Source organism: Mytilus edulis, chromosome 11 (genome assembly GCF_963676685.1).
Source record: "Mytilus edulis chromosome 11, xbMytEdul2.2, whole genome shotgun sequence".
NCBI lineage: Eukaryota > Metazoa > Mollusca > Bivalvia > Mytilida > Mytilidae > Mytilus > Mytilus edulis.
Window position 1 is genome coordinate 25,550,504 of NC_092354.1, and position 13,250 is coordinate 25,563,753.

The 13,250-nt window shown below is 32.1% G+C and overlaps 1 long non-coding RNA gene across 1 annotated transcript; it reads right to left on the reverse strand.

Moving 5' to 3' along the window:
* Positions 1–729: 729 nt before the first annotated feature.
* Positions 730–2,582, reverse strand: LOC139495413 (uncharacterized). The gene is made up of 3 exons (XR_011657331.1): positions 2,244–2,582; positions 1,854–1,943; positions 730–1,449 (listed from the first exon to the last, which is right to left on the reverse strand). It is a non-coding gene; the product is annotated as an uncharacterized lncRNA (long non-coding RNA).
* Positions 2,583–13,250: the final 10,668 nt, after the last annotated feature.

Sequence of the window (13,250 nt, forward strand, 5' to 3'; positions counted from 1 at the left end):
CTGTGACTTTGAGATAAAGAACAGCAATACAAGCACTGATCCTTTGCTTTGGATATTGTGTTGTGCGTGTAGGGATTTTGTATCATGAATTTATACGCCTTAGGCCTTCTTTTGATTATAAAGTTAGTTTTTGAGTCAAGTAGGTTATTGTTCTTCCTGGGTGTATTTCATTTTTATTTATTTGTAATATTCTCATAACTAACGATATCAATAAATTATCCTGAAAATGTACAAATGGATCCAATTCTCAACATTTAGTATATCAATAATCAATTTAAAAATAGTTTGTACATAAAAGCTTACGAATGCTAAAGTAAATTTATCTTACCACAGCTAGATCCAGGAACGATTCCATGGTTCCAAAAGATGGACCCGGCGAAAATAATCTCTTGCGAGCTTTTGACTCCCAGGCTATAGTCTAAAATGGAATGTTAACATATACATACATGTATAGAAATGTATGATAAATAATGCTCGAATCAACATTTTTAAAACAAACCTGTTCATTGAAGCTAGATATAATTCATGACGTGAATAAGTTCAAAATTCGTCAATAAAAAACAATTGAATATACGTTTCGCTGTCTACATCATTGTCTTTTGTACGTTTAGCTCCCATTCTTGCGTGTTTTGTTTTTCTTTTAAATCATGACAGTTTATTAAACATGGAAGTACCAAAAGGAAAAAAAATTAACTCAGTAAAGTAAAATTTTCGCTTACCGCTGGTTCTTCTACAACTGGAGTCTATAGTTTTTGGACTCCCCCGACTCCATAAAACCCTTCTAGTGGGTTGGTCAAAAACCTAGTATCAGAAAAAAAAAAGAAAAAGAGAAGATATTAGTTTTACATGTTTTACATTGGTTAGGTTTTGTATAAATTCAGGTTTGTTTAAAGCTTTTCAAGATTTTCATATTCTCAACCTGAAGTTATTACAAACGCCATAGTATGTATGGTAGTATTGGATTATTTACCTTTCATATTGTTGAAGGGACTTTCAAAATAGAAAAGTCATATATTGACAAAAATGTACTATACATTTAACTTCTTCGTATACATGTAATTAGCATTTGTTTTATTTTGGAAAGTAAAAACAAATTTCATCAGGAAAGCTCAAAGCCAAGGCTTATAATATCTACGGACACACTTTAATTCAAAGTATCATTAAACAATGCATTTGAAGAGTAATTCCATGAGAAACTCAAGCCCTTTGAACATGAACTAAACTACCGGTTAACCGGTTAATCGGTCGAAAGGTTGTCCCAGTAACCGCTTAGTCAAAACTGTACAATTTGACAACACTACTTTTTAATAGTTCTTGGTCGTAGACGACTAATATCGGTAGCCTCCATATTCGATTGTTCAGTTTTTGTTTTAACTTGGTCACTTTCTGTTTTAGCTTGCGATTCTCTGCCTCAATTCTCTCTTTTTCTGGATAAAGCCTTTCTATTGACTACAAAGAGAAAACAAAAAACTGTGTCTTAACATAAAATTCCATCAAAGTTTAGGGCAAGATTTTTTATTTTAAACTGTGACTTTGAGATAAAGAACAGCAATACAAGCACTGATCCTTTGCTTTGGATATTGTGTTGTGCGTGTAGGGATTTTGTATCATGAATTTATACGCCTTAGGCCTTCTTTTGATTATAAAGTTAGTTTTTGAGTCAAGTAGGTTATTGTTCTTCCTGGGTGTATTTCATTTTTATTTATTTGTAATATTCTCATAACTAACGATATCAATAAATTATCCTGAAAATGTACAAATGGATCCAATTCTCAACATTTAGTATATCAATAATCAATTTAAAAATAGTTTGTACATAAAAGCTTACGAATGCTAAAGTAAATTTATCTTACCACAGCTAGATCCAGGAACGATTCCATGGTTCCAAAAGACGGACCCGGCGAAAATAATCTCTTGCGAGCTTTTGACTCCCAGGCTATAGTCTGAAATGGAATGTTAACATATACATACATGTATAGAAATGTATGATAAATAATGCTCGAATCAACATTTTTAAAACAAACTGTTCATTGAAGCTAGATATAATTCATGACGTGAATAAGTTCAAAATTCGTCAATAAAAAACAATTGAATATACGTTTCGCTGTCTACATCATTGTCTTTTGTACGTTTAGCTCCCATTCTTGCGTGTTTTGTTTTTCTTTTAAATCATGACAGTTTATTAAACATGGAAATACCAAAAGGAAACAAAATTAACTCAGTAAAGTTAAATTTTCGCTTACCGCTGGTTCTTCTACAACTGGAGTCTCTATAGTTTTTGGACTCCCCCGACTCCATAAAACCCTTCTTGTGGGTTGGTCAAAAACCTAGTATCAGAAAAAAGAAAAGAAAAAGAGAAGATATTAGTTTTACATGTTTTACATTGGTTAGGTTTTGTATAAATTCAGGTTTGTTTAAAGCTTTTCAAGATTTTCATATTCTCAACCTGAAGTTATTACAAACGCCATAGTATGTATGGTAGTATTGGATTATTTACCTTTCATATTGTTGAAGGGACTTTCAAAATAGAAAAGTCATATATTGACAAAAATGTACTATACATTTAACTTCTTCGTATACATGTAATTAGCATTTGTTTTATTTTGGAAAGTAAAAACAAATTTCACCAGGAAAGCTCAAAGCCAAGGCATTTGAAGAGTAATTGCAAACTTAACCACAATCATCTTTGGGGTATCTTGTTTAACAAATGTGTGGCATGACCCGGTCAACCAACCAAGATGGCTGCCATGGCTAAAAATAGAACATAGGGGTAAAATGTGACTGCGAACTTGATACATCCCGCACAGCCAAACGGACTGGGGAATAGAAATATGGTCACTTGGTCTTCTCCCAACCGGCAGTAAAACGCTTGCCGAAGTGGGGCGTACGTTTGGCTGTGCGGGATGTATTAAGTTCGCAGTCACGTCCGGTCAGAAGGGGGACGTTAAATCCGATGCCTCGTGTTAAGAGAGTGCCACGCTCTTTGCACGTTAAAAACCCTTGCGACAACTCTTTGAGGGGTCCGTAGGTGCCCTGTTGCAAGGCAAAATTTCTGTCCCTATCCAATATACCCTCATTTTCCAGTGGCAGTCAAATTTCCCCGACCATCATCCTAGATGGCCTCTATTACAACAACCTACCTATGGTATTTATTGTGAACTTGTTCTCGTCCTGAATATGCATGAAATATTTGCCACTGGACGTTAAGCAATCAATCAATCAATCTTGTGTACTGTTTTCTCATTGGCAAGATATTCTATACTGTTTGTGATTAGTCTATGTTAAAAAATTGTGTATGCTTTTTTATATACACGTATGATATGTTCACTGATGCGACCACTGAGTGATTTTCGTATAAACATTAAAATATTTATTATTGCCTGCACCAACAGGAATATGCACTTCACTTTCAATCTAAAGTTTTGCAACTTGTGCCTGGATACTTCTCTCAACTTAAGCATGAGTTTTTGTTGGATGGAATGTTCACTTGCATATTTGTTGTATATGCGGTGATACTGGCGTCTCATATTTCAAACTGTGTATGACCTCCTCAGATGAAGCATAATATTGGGAGCTACCGCAAGAAGTATTATGTTTGAAGGAACATTGTTATGACATATAAGTATAGTACCACTCTGATTTTTTACTGTGTAAATAGTCTCTGGTTATATGCCAATGTATAAAATTTCATCATCTGTATGCAGGTATGAAAGGTAAGATACTTGTACGTATATAATGTTTTGTTCTTTTGTTGTTATTTTTGTATGATGTATTGTGTTGATTTATATATGCCTTCAACCCTATTGGGGGTATAATGTGCATTTATTCAATAAACTAAACATTAATGAAGAAAAAGAATTCATTATACACACAATTTTACAATATATTTACAGACAAAAGACTTCAAAACTAGATTAAGGACAGACGAGAAAGCATCTATTATCATAAAGCCACAATCATGAAGCTGATGAACAACATATTAAACGCCATATCCTCTTAACACGAGCTAAACGTAAAGTTGACGATGATTTCTCACAAAGTCTTCTTAAAATCATACGCTCAGATTTACAGAATATTGATGAGAAAAATTGGTGGTCTGCCAATCGTACCCAATTTATGTTTTATGTCATCAGAAAATTTGAAGTCACGTTTTAAAGAAAGTAACACATCGCTTTGCTCATAATGGCAGATCCACTTTCTTCATCAAGTCCAAATCAAGTATTTTTGTGTTATTACTTTTTTTCCACCACTCGAATACAGTATAGGGATTTGTAATTAAGTGTTAGCAATTTAAAATGTGTTGCGAATGATATTAACCAAGTTTTTTTTGAATTGAAGATGTTTAATAAAAGATGTTTATAGATTTTTAAACAGTAATTTTATATCTGTTTTTTTTCTGATTCAAAGCTAGATCGTTTTAATAATTTGCAAATATTCGAAAAACTTGTCCGAGAAAATAGTCATCGAAGATATTAGAAAGGTAAACAGTTTGACACGTGTAATTATTGCCACAACAGCTTTTGGGATTGGAGTAGATATATAAGATGTGAGGCTCATAATTCATTGGGTGCCTCGCGTAGCCTTCAATGTTTTATGCAAGAGAGTGTGCGAACAGGTAGGGATGAAATAACATCTATATCCATCTTTTTTTCCATCCTATTGATAAAGCCAAAAATAGCGCTAATGAACACATGATTTGGTACTGTAATTCAAATTCATGTAGGAGGAATAATTTGATTCATCATTTTCCCCCTGATTTACACGATCCAACACATCACACTCGTGTTGTGATAGTTGCCGGAAAAACTGTTCCTGTTCAGAATGTTCAACTTTTGACAAATAATCCTCTCAGACTAGGATGATAATGCTCTTTCTGCAATTGAAGGCATTAAACCTTTCAGGCAAGTCGTCACTGAAAAACAACAGGCAATTCGACAAAGTCCTGAACAAATGTTTGCTGCATTAGTCAGAGAACATAATCAACTTTCTGTTCTGAGTTTAGACATTGTAACACATTTAAGCCAATAAATGAAAACAGATATACAACATTACATTTTTTTTAAATTTCAGACAAGAAAATCACCGGCTTTAAAAAGGATTAAAGATGCTGTAACATCAATTCAAGATAAAAAGCAAAAGAAATTTGCCGCTGCTAGAGACAAAGCTGATACTTCAACAAGGGCACCAAAGACATCAACGCCTACACCACCACAAATTTTGATTGATGTGTTCTCAATGGAAGAAATGCATAATGTCCTGATGAGAAATAATTATCAGGTATTTTTACAACTTTAATTATTTTATGCTTTAAGCCTAGGAGAAAGAGTAAAGATCGTTAAACTAAGAAATTGTACATTTCCATGTAGATATTTGGCAAAAACAACAAACAATGCATAGGTAGTCTCAATAGTGACCAATAGTTCATTAAATGACTATATAATCTTATATCTTCTCTTTGGTATATAGGTTATTGGAATCTATGAGGTGATAAAGGTATTGCACCAATCTTTTACATTTACAAACCTGGAGGAAGCTCAATTGATAGGAAACAGTTTATGAATTTAAATGGAGGCTTAATATGGGATCGAAATTTTAAAAATTCAGGTTACAGTCACTTGCCCAGAACCGACTTTAACCACTGTGGTATGATAAAGCCGCTCATCTTAGCAGACATGATGGACAAAGATGACTGGGACGGGTTCAATGATAGGTATTCATCATTTCATATTTATATCTAGTTTTTGTAAAAAAAATATTCAATCAACAAATATAATATGAAATAACCTCATATTAAACTGTCTCTTTCAATGCTGGAAGTTAAGTAATAACTGTCTGAAAGATATCTCCCTTGATTTTGTTAAATATGTTAAGGTCGTTGTTTTAAGTTAAAGCGATTTTCTTTTCATAGATTTTCTAATTGAAAGTAAATTGTACTCCTTATATTGCCTATATCGTTTTTGAGTATATTATTCCATGCTATTGAAATAAAATAAAAAAACATAATTGACGGTTGAAATATTGAGATATTAAATTTTTTAAATGTATTTTGATGAAGTAAGGTTTGCTATATGTTCACGAACATTGTTATTTTCTTTTACAGATACCTCATTTCTTGTCCAAAGGAAGTTTTGTTTACATCATCGATGTACAAGATACCCATCCCAGAAGGAATGAAGATTGGTTTGGATAGAATTTTTACTGTTATTGACCAAAAGCATGAGGATGGGATCCAATACATATTTAATGAAGATGCTATAATAGTATTTAATATCAATTCTCTGTAAATATAAAAATGAGCTGGCCATGACATGATAAAGAATTCCACCAAATGTGACCTCAATACATTTTATGTTCTTATTTTCTCAACAACAAAAAAATTTCACTCCATAATCATAATGTGTCACCCTGTTGTTGCCATGGAAACATGACTTTTCAGGTAAAAATAAAGGTAATTCAAATCTTGTTAAATTTGTGTTTGAAGACTGCTTAATGTCATGGAAAATTTTCTCCAAGAATATTTTAATGTTAAGTTTTAATAGGCCAATATGCAGATTTATCGAGGTTTTCTATATTTTAAAGAATTTAGTGGTTCTACAGTGTTCCATAGATCCTTAAAATATGTAGATGTTTTCATTTCTTTCCACACTGATTTCAAAGTACTTTCTGACCTCAATATAATATATAGTGGGAAAATTCTTGTTTAGTTAATTTAGAAAAACATTTTAAAACAATACCTATATAGGTAAACTGTATCCTGCTGATCGAACCTAAGCGAAGTACTACCACTACATGTCCCAGGAGGACTATATTATGGCATTGTTGAATTGTCTTTGACCCCCTCCTACTACACAGTAAACGACAAATTTATTTTCCATTACCTGTGTGACGTAACACAAAATTTGTCAAATTCAAATTATTTTATTCAAGAAAACTCACAAAGAGCATAAAATGAACAATATAAATGCATATGTACATAAATATTGAGAAAGAGTTATAGCTGACAAAGAAATCTAATACACACATAAAAAGGAAATATTATATTATATGGTATGATAAATATCAAGGGAGACAACCCTGTTCTTATGTAAATACTCTATTAAGTTACCATATCCATACAACAAATAAATATATATATATATATATATATATATGACAGAACACTAAGATGATAATTTTTCTGTTGCTTTGCTATCAGTTTTATAAAATATACTCAAACTTAGAAATCTAGATATATTTCTACATACATTGGCATGTTCATTACTCATAAGCCAAATAAATTTGTTATCTGAGTTCAGTTTTGAACTATTCTTATTATAGCAAATGTCTATATAGGTTTGCCTAATAGTAAAATATTTTTGGCAATCTAATAAAATGTGTTTTTCATCTTCTACTTCACAAGAGGAACAGTTCTTACATGTTCTGTCATTAACAGGTGTTTTTGGTATTGTATATCTACCCAATTCAATTTGCAGTCTATGATTGCTGGTTCTACATCTACTCATGTTATATTTATCATTTTCGTTACAAATATTAACAAGATAATTTTCAAATTTGAAAATGCTTTTGAAAGTTCTATATGTTCTCAGTTTCTCACTGGTTTGAAGTTGTTATAACCATCTAGATTCAAACTTACTTTTAGTAGATTTTATTATCCTTTGGATATCACCATTTTTCATCTTTCATCTCACTTTGTGAGTTTTCTTGAATAAAATAATTTGAATTTGTATAAAACATATTTTTGCCGTTTATTGTACATAATAATTTTGAAATCTAAACACAAAGGTGTTTTAGTTTAATAGAATATAATTCATGATTTATTCCCTTGATTTTGTGTAAACCTGTTTTTCATCCCTCTCATTATGTCCATTAGGTTCAATAGTACGTAGCTAATGCATCCATTATCTTTCTCTCTATTTCCTCCTTTCGGAGTCCTAATTTTGGTTCAACCATAATTATTTGACAGGTGATTCTAAAAGTATGTCCGGTTCTTATGGTGTCTCTTTATTGGACAGTTTCATCCCTTTGAATAACACGACCGGTGATTGTCTGATGTTGAATTTAGTTTCTGTTTTCCCATACTGCAGCTTGCAAGTTCCAAGTAAATCCGAACATACAATAAATTTGGATTTATCCAAAGAAGCAATAAATTTCAAAGCCAAAATTATTGCTTCTGCTTCAGCATTTGCTTTTTGAACCCAATTTTCAATCTTTACCAGTAATAATCCTCAAGAAAGTTCAACAATGTGTTCCCCACTGATATTGGCAGTATTGACAAATCTTGTAAGACACTGGCTTACCAAATTTCTTGACAAGTTATGCAAGGACATAGAATATGTTGATTGTATTGTCGGTATTCACTGGAATACAGATAATTCAGAGTTCTGTAGTACTTATTTGGTCTGGCACATAATCTTTAACCAGTATTTCTATTAAACTAGTTATACTGTTGTCTAAATTAATTTTGTGATTCCACTCCATTATTTGTTCGGACTTTGGACCATGAGTTTGGTGGAGTTCGTGCTGCTTAAAGTCCACATAGCAGGATTAAACTTTTTTTTTCAAGATAATAACTTCTTAGCTAATTTCAAATTTTCTTGTTCTAGTTGTATTCTCTTGGTTTCTTCACGTAACCTTTCGGTGTCCAAAATTAAGTTTTCCTCTTCCAACTCTGCCAATTAGTTACCAAAAGGTACCAGGATTATAATTTAGTACGCCAGACGCGCGTTTCGTCTACATAAAACTCATCAGTGACGCTCATATCAAAATAGTTATAAAGCCAAACAAATACAAAATTGAAGAGCATTCTCCCCCTTTTTATTTTTCTATTGACATGACATATAAAACTTACAGGTTGTTATTAAGTTATACAAATATTCTTTTTGTATTTAATGCTGAATCTGCTTTGTGAGCTGTGTCATAAAATTAGTAAATATAAAAAAAAAGTAAAAACACAAAAATACCGAACTCCGAGGAAAATTCAAAAAGGAAAATCAAAAATCAAAAGGCAAAATCAAAAGTCCAAACACATCAAACGAATGGATAACAACTGTCATATTCCTGACTTAGTACAGGCCTTCTTATAAATTAATTCTAGGTTTAAGTAAAAAAGCAGTTAACATTGCATCAAGGGCAGAGTTAGGCCAATGTCAAATAGATTTATATGTAAAGGTTCCAGCACTAAAATATATGGCAAGAGTATCTTGCACAAAAAATTAATCCGTTATATGATTCATACTGCACAACTAAACTGTTGGATGAAACAGGAACCTATTCTTTGTATACTTTTGTAAAAAAAATATAACTCGTGAAAATAATTTAAATATATCTGATATACAAAATATTGACTTCATAAAAGAAAAATATAAAATGAATAAAGAGGGGGGATAGGACCTTTATCGGGACTCCGGGATCGGGTGTTTTTAAGCTCGGGATTTCGGGATTGTCCCTTTCGGGATCTGGGAATTCTTTTTTCGAATTCAGGTATCTCGGGATCTCGTATTTTTTAAGACCGGGATTTCGGGATCAAGACCCCTCCTACCCCCTCTCAATAAACACATGAAAGATATTATGCAAGAAAACTATAAAAAGCTATTCTTTAAAAAAATCAATTCTTTAACATCGATGCATTTAAATACTTCATAAAGGTAATGGAAAATATATTTGTCGTTATCAGTATAGAGGGGCTGGACAGGGGTAAAAAAATTTTATGCTTGAAGATTTGGTATACAGTTTTAGCATGTCATGTTCCGATCTGATATTAATTTGCATAGTTTAGATCCCACGATCTATTCAATTTAAACGTGTTTCAAAAATAGATACTATGAAGTATAACAATAGAGATGGTGTGTAAAATTGGTGGATTTAGGCTCACGATATTTCGGACCTTTCGATAACGCATTTCGTAGAGAAGTGTTATTAACAATGTTGATGTCACCGGCAATAACGTGGCCAGCAGGATTATATGTGAATTGGGAACAAGCGCGTGTGAAATCAGAATAAAATATGTTCATAGGAAACATATAATAGGTACATCTTTACCAACTTCCACAAGAAATCTACAAAAACGGTTAAAAATTAATTCAACATCACGAGCACGATGAAAGCCCCATATTTCTGATGCGTAACTAAGAACGGAACCAACCATACTGTCAAATAAAATACAACATTGATCAGTTGAAATGTAAACGCTTTTGAGAGTATTCATTAGTTTTGATAAGGCCTTGGATCCTTGCTGAGCCAGACGTTTCTCTGTTTGTAGAAATTTGCCATTAGAATGTAGAAATATTCCGAGGTAAACATATGAATCAACTATTTGGAGTTCCTTGTTGTCATACAAAAAAATAGTCTTAACCCGCTGCCAGCCATTTCTAAATACAATAACTTTCGTTTTGTCAGTGTTTACTTCAATATTTCATTTTATACAATATGTTGACAATTTATTAAGTAACAATTATGTTGTAAAATAGCAGGTGATTTCCCAAATAAAACGGTATCGGCTGCGAGTAAAACTAGGTATATTAAATATTCGTTCAGAGTTACGACATCATCAGTTGCATCAATAGACAACCCCAAGGGTGACTGGGGAATAGAAATATGGTCATTTGGTCTTCTCCCGACCGGCAGTAAAACGCTTGCCGAAGTGGGGCGTCCGTTTGGCTGTGCGGGATGTATCAAGTTTGCAGTCACGTCCGGTCAGAAAGGGGACGTTAAATCCGATGCCTCGTGTATAGAAAGTGCCACGCGCTTTGAACGTTAAGAACCCTTGCAACAACTCTTTGAGGTTTCTGTAGGTGGCCTGTTGCAAGGCAAAATTTCTGTCCCTATCCACATACCCTCATTTTCTAGTGGCAGTCCAAATTTCCTTGACCATCATCCCAGATGGCCTCTCTTGTATCGACCTACCTATTGTATTTATTGTTAACTTGTTCTCGTCCTGAATATGCATGAAATATTTGCCACTGGACGTTAAGCAACCAACAATTAATCAATCAATCATCAATAAACACTGGACACTTTTAATTTGCAAAACACTCATTTGCAAATCCGCCGCCGCCTCAAATAAGAGCTACAGTATCATGTATATAACCAAAATGTGCGGAATTACATGGGATTCAATATTTACATTGGTTTTCTACTGTTTCTATTATATTTATTTTGCTATTTGATTTATAAAAACATGGGATTTTCAATATCCCATGGGACAGGGCAAAATCCCATGGGATTTTTTTTGGTCCCATGGGATAATTGTTGTCCCATGGGATATTTGTTGTCCCATGAAAAAAAAATCCCATGGGATTATAATTATCCCATGGGATTTTTAATATCCCATGGGACAAAATAAAATCCTATGGGATTCAAATTATAAATATATAGATATAATTATACAGTAATGTGCATGTTACAATATATTCTATTTTGGTAGTAAATTGTTATAAGATGAATCTTTTAAATTGAATATCGTTTTTTCTTTGAAAATGTTAATTCAACATATTGTTCTATAACTCTTCAAAACTTAATTTTTGAACAACAAAGCAGATATTGTAAGTATAAATATATGTTTATTTATGAATTATAGAATACTTTTTCGAAACACAATTATTTACCATTTGAAATCAGTGAAAAACTCTATTATTAGGCTAAGCATACTAGTAGCTATTTAAGTAAATGTATTTTTTTTCATAATATCCCTCCACACAAAACATTAATAGTTTCTTATCATCAAGCATTGTGTGTTTGTATTGTCCACTTTTTGGTCATTCAGCAAAGAACATTGACATTATTGTGGTTTCAAGATCGTTTGGTATTTTAAAGAACTCTAAATCATTGACTGACTGATGAAAATAATGACTGATCCAACATTGTCTTTGAATTTATTCTGGTCTTGTTTCTATGTTTTCTTCATTTATTCTAGGTGATGAATTTCAATCCTTCTGAAAAAGAACCAACACAAATTGAAGTTATTGATTATACAAAATTGTTTGCATACATGTAGTAATAATATGAATTTCAATAAAAATAGCTATGCGGTATGGATTTTACTGATTGTTAAAGGTTGTCCAGTGTCATCATGGTCATCAGTTGCTAACCGCCTACTTCCTTTGGTCTCTGATTGAGAGTTGTCAAATTATCAATATACCACATCTTCCTATTCTAATACTATATAACAATCAATTAATTTATTCTTCTTTATAACAATTTTTAACATTTGGGTATTTTCCCAAGCTATATATATAAAGATCAATGTTAAAACTTTAGACAATTATGATACCATTCCATTATTCACAAGAATTCGCAATATATTTTACAAAACGCAGACAAAAGAAATAACATTTCCTGAAGCTTTTGAAGTTCTGACAGTTCAACTTTATTTCAATAAAAAATAACTAGAACTCTTTGGAATATTGGAAATTATAACATTGCTACAAAAATGTTATATTGTTTTATCCTTATTTTTTGTGTTGTTGGCTTGCTGTTTCATTTTTATATACAGTTATACATACATCAATAATCTTCCTCTTTATTAAAATTAAAAATGAGATATTTTTGATATCCCAAAACATAACAGATCTATTGAATAACTTATTACCAAGTTCTCAAACACCAATGTGGTTGATATTAATTTTAAGACATGTATATTAATGTTCCAGACCATATCAGTATTTGGACCGTATGTTTACAGTCTGGAACAGATAAGTATACTCTTACAGTCCGACCATATGCATACAGTATGACAGTCAGACCATTTGAGTATACTTGTACAGTGTCTAGTACCAGCTAGACCAAACAAGTGTTTTTATTTCAATTTTAACTTAGTACAAATTTAACTTTTTGTATTATCTATTAAAAGGTTTCAGTTATATTGATCTGTAATGTAAATTTGTTTCTAATAAACTTGACCAACTTCTTAAAATTGGGCAGACTGTACGTGTACAGTCCAAATACTCATATGTTCTGGAATATAAACATGATTAACGAGCATTTGACAGGATGTCATGCTAAAATCCCATTAATATAAGTACTAAATTTTGAGTATTTACATGTAAATCCACAAGTGACTTACTGAAATTCATGAGGAACACTCACCAATATTTAAGGAGAATACAATTTAGAGGAAAGACTGGACAGATGAATGCACAAACACTATCATGACTATTAAGGAGGCTCACAGGTATAAGATTTTCAGAAAAATAATAAACACTTATTTTTCATTACCATGATTACAAATTTTATCAGTTACCTTTAGTAGAATT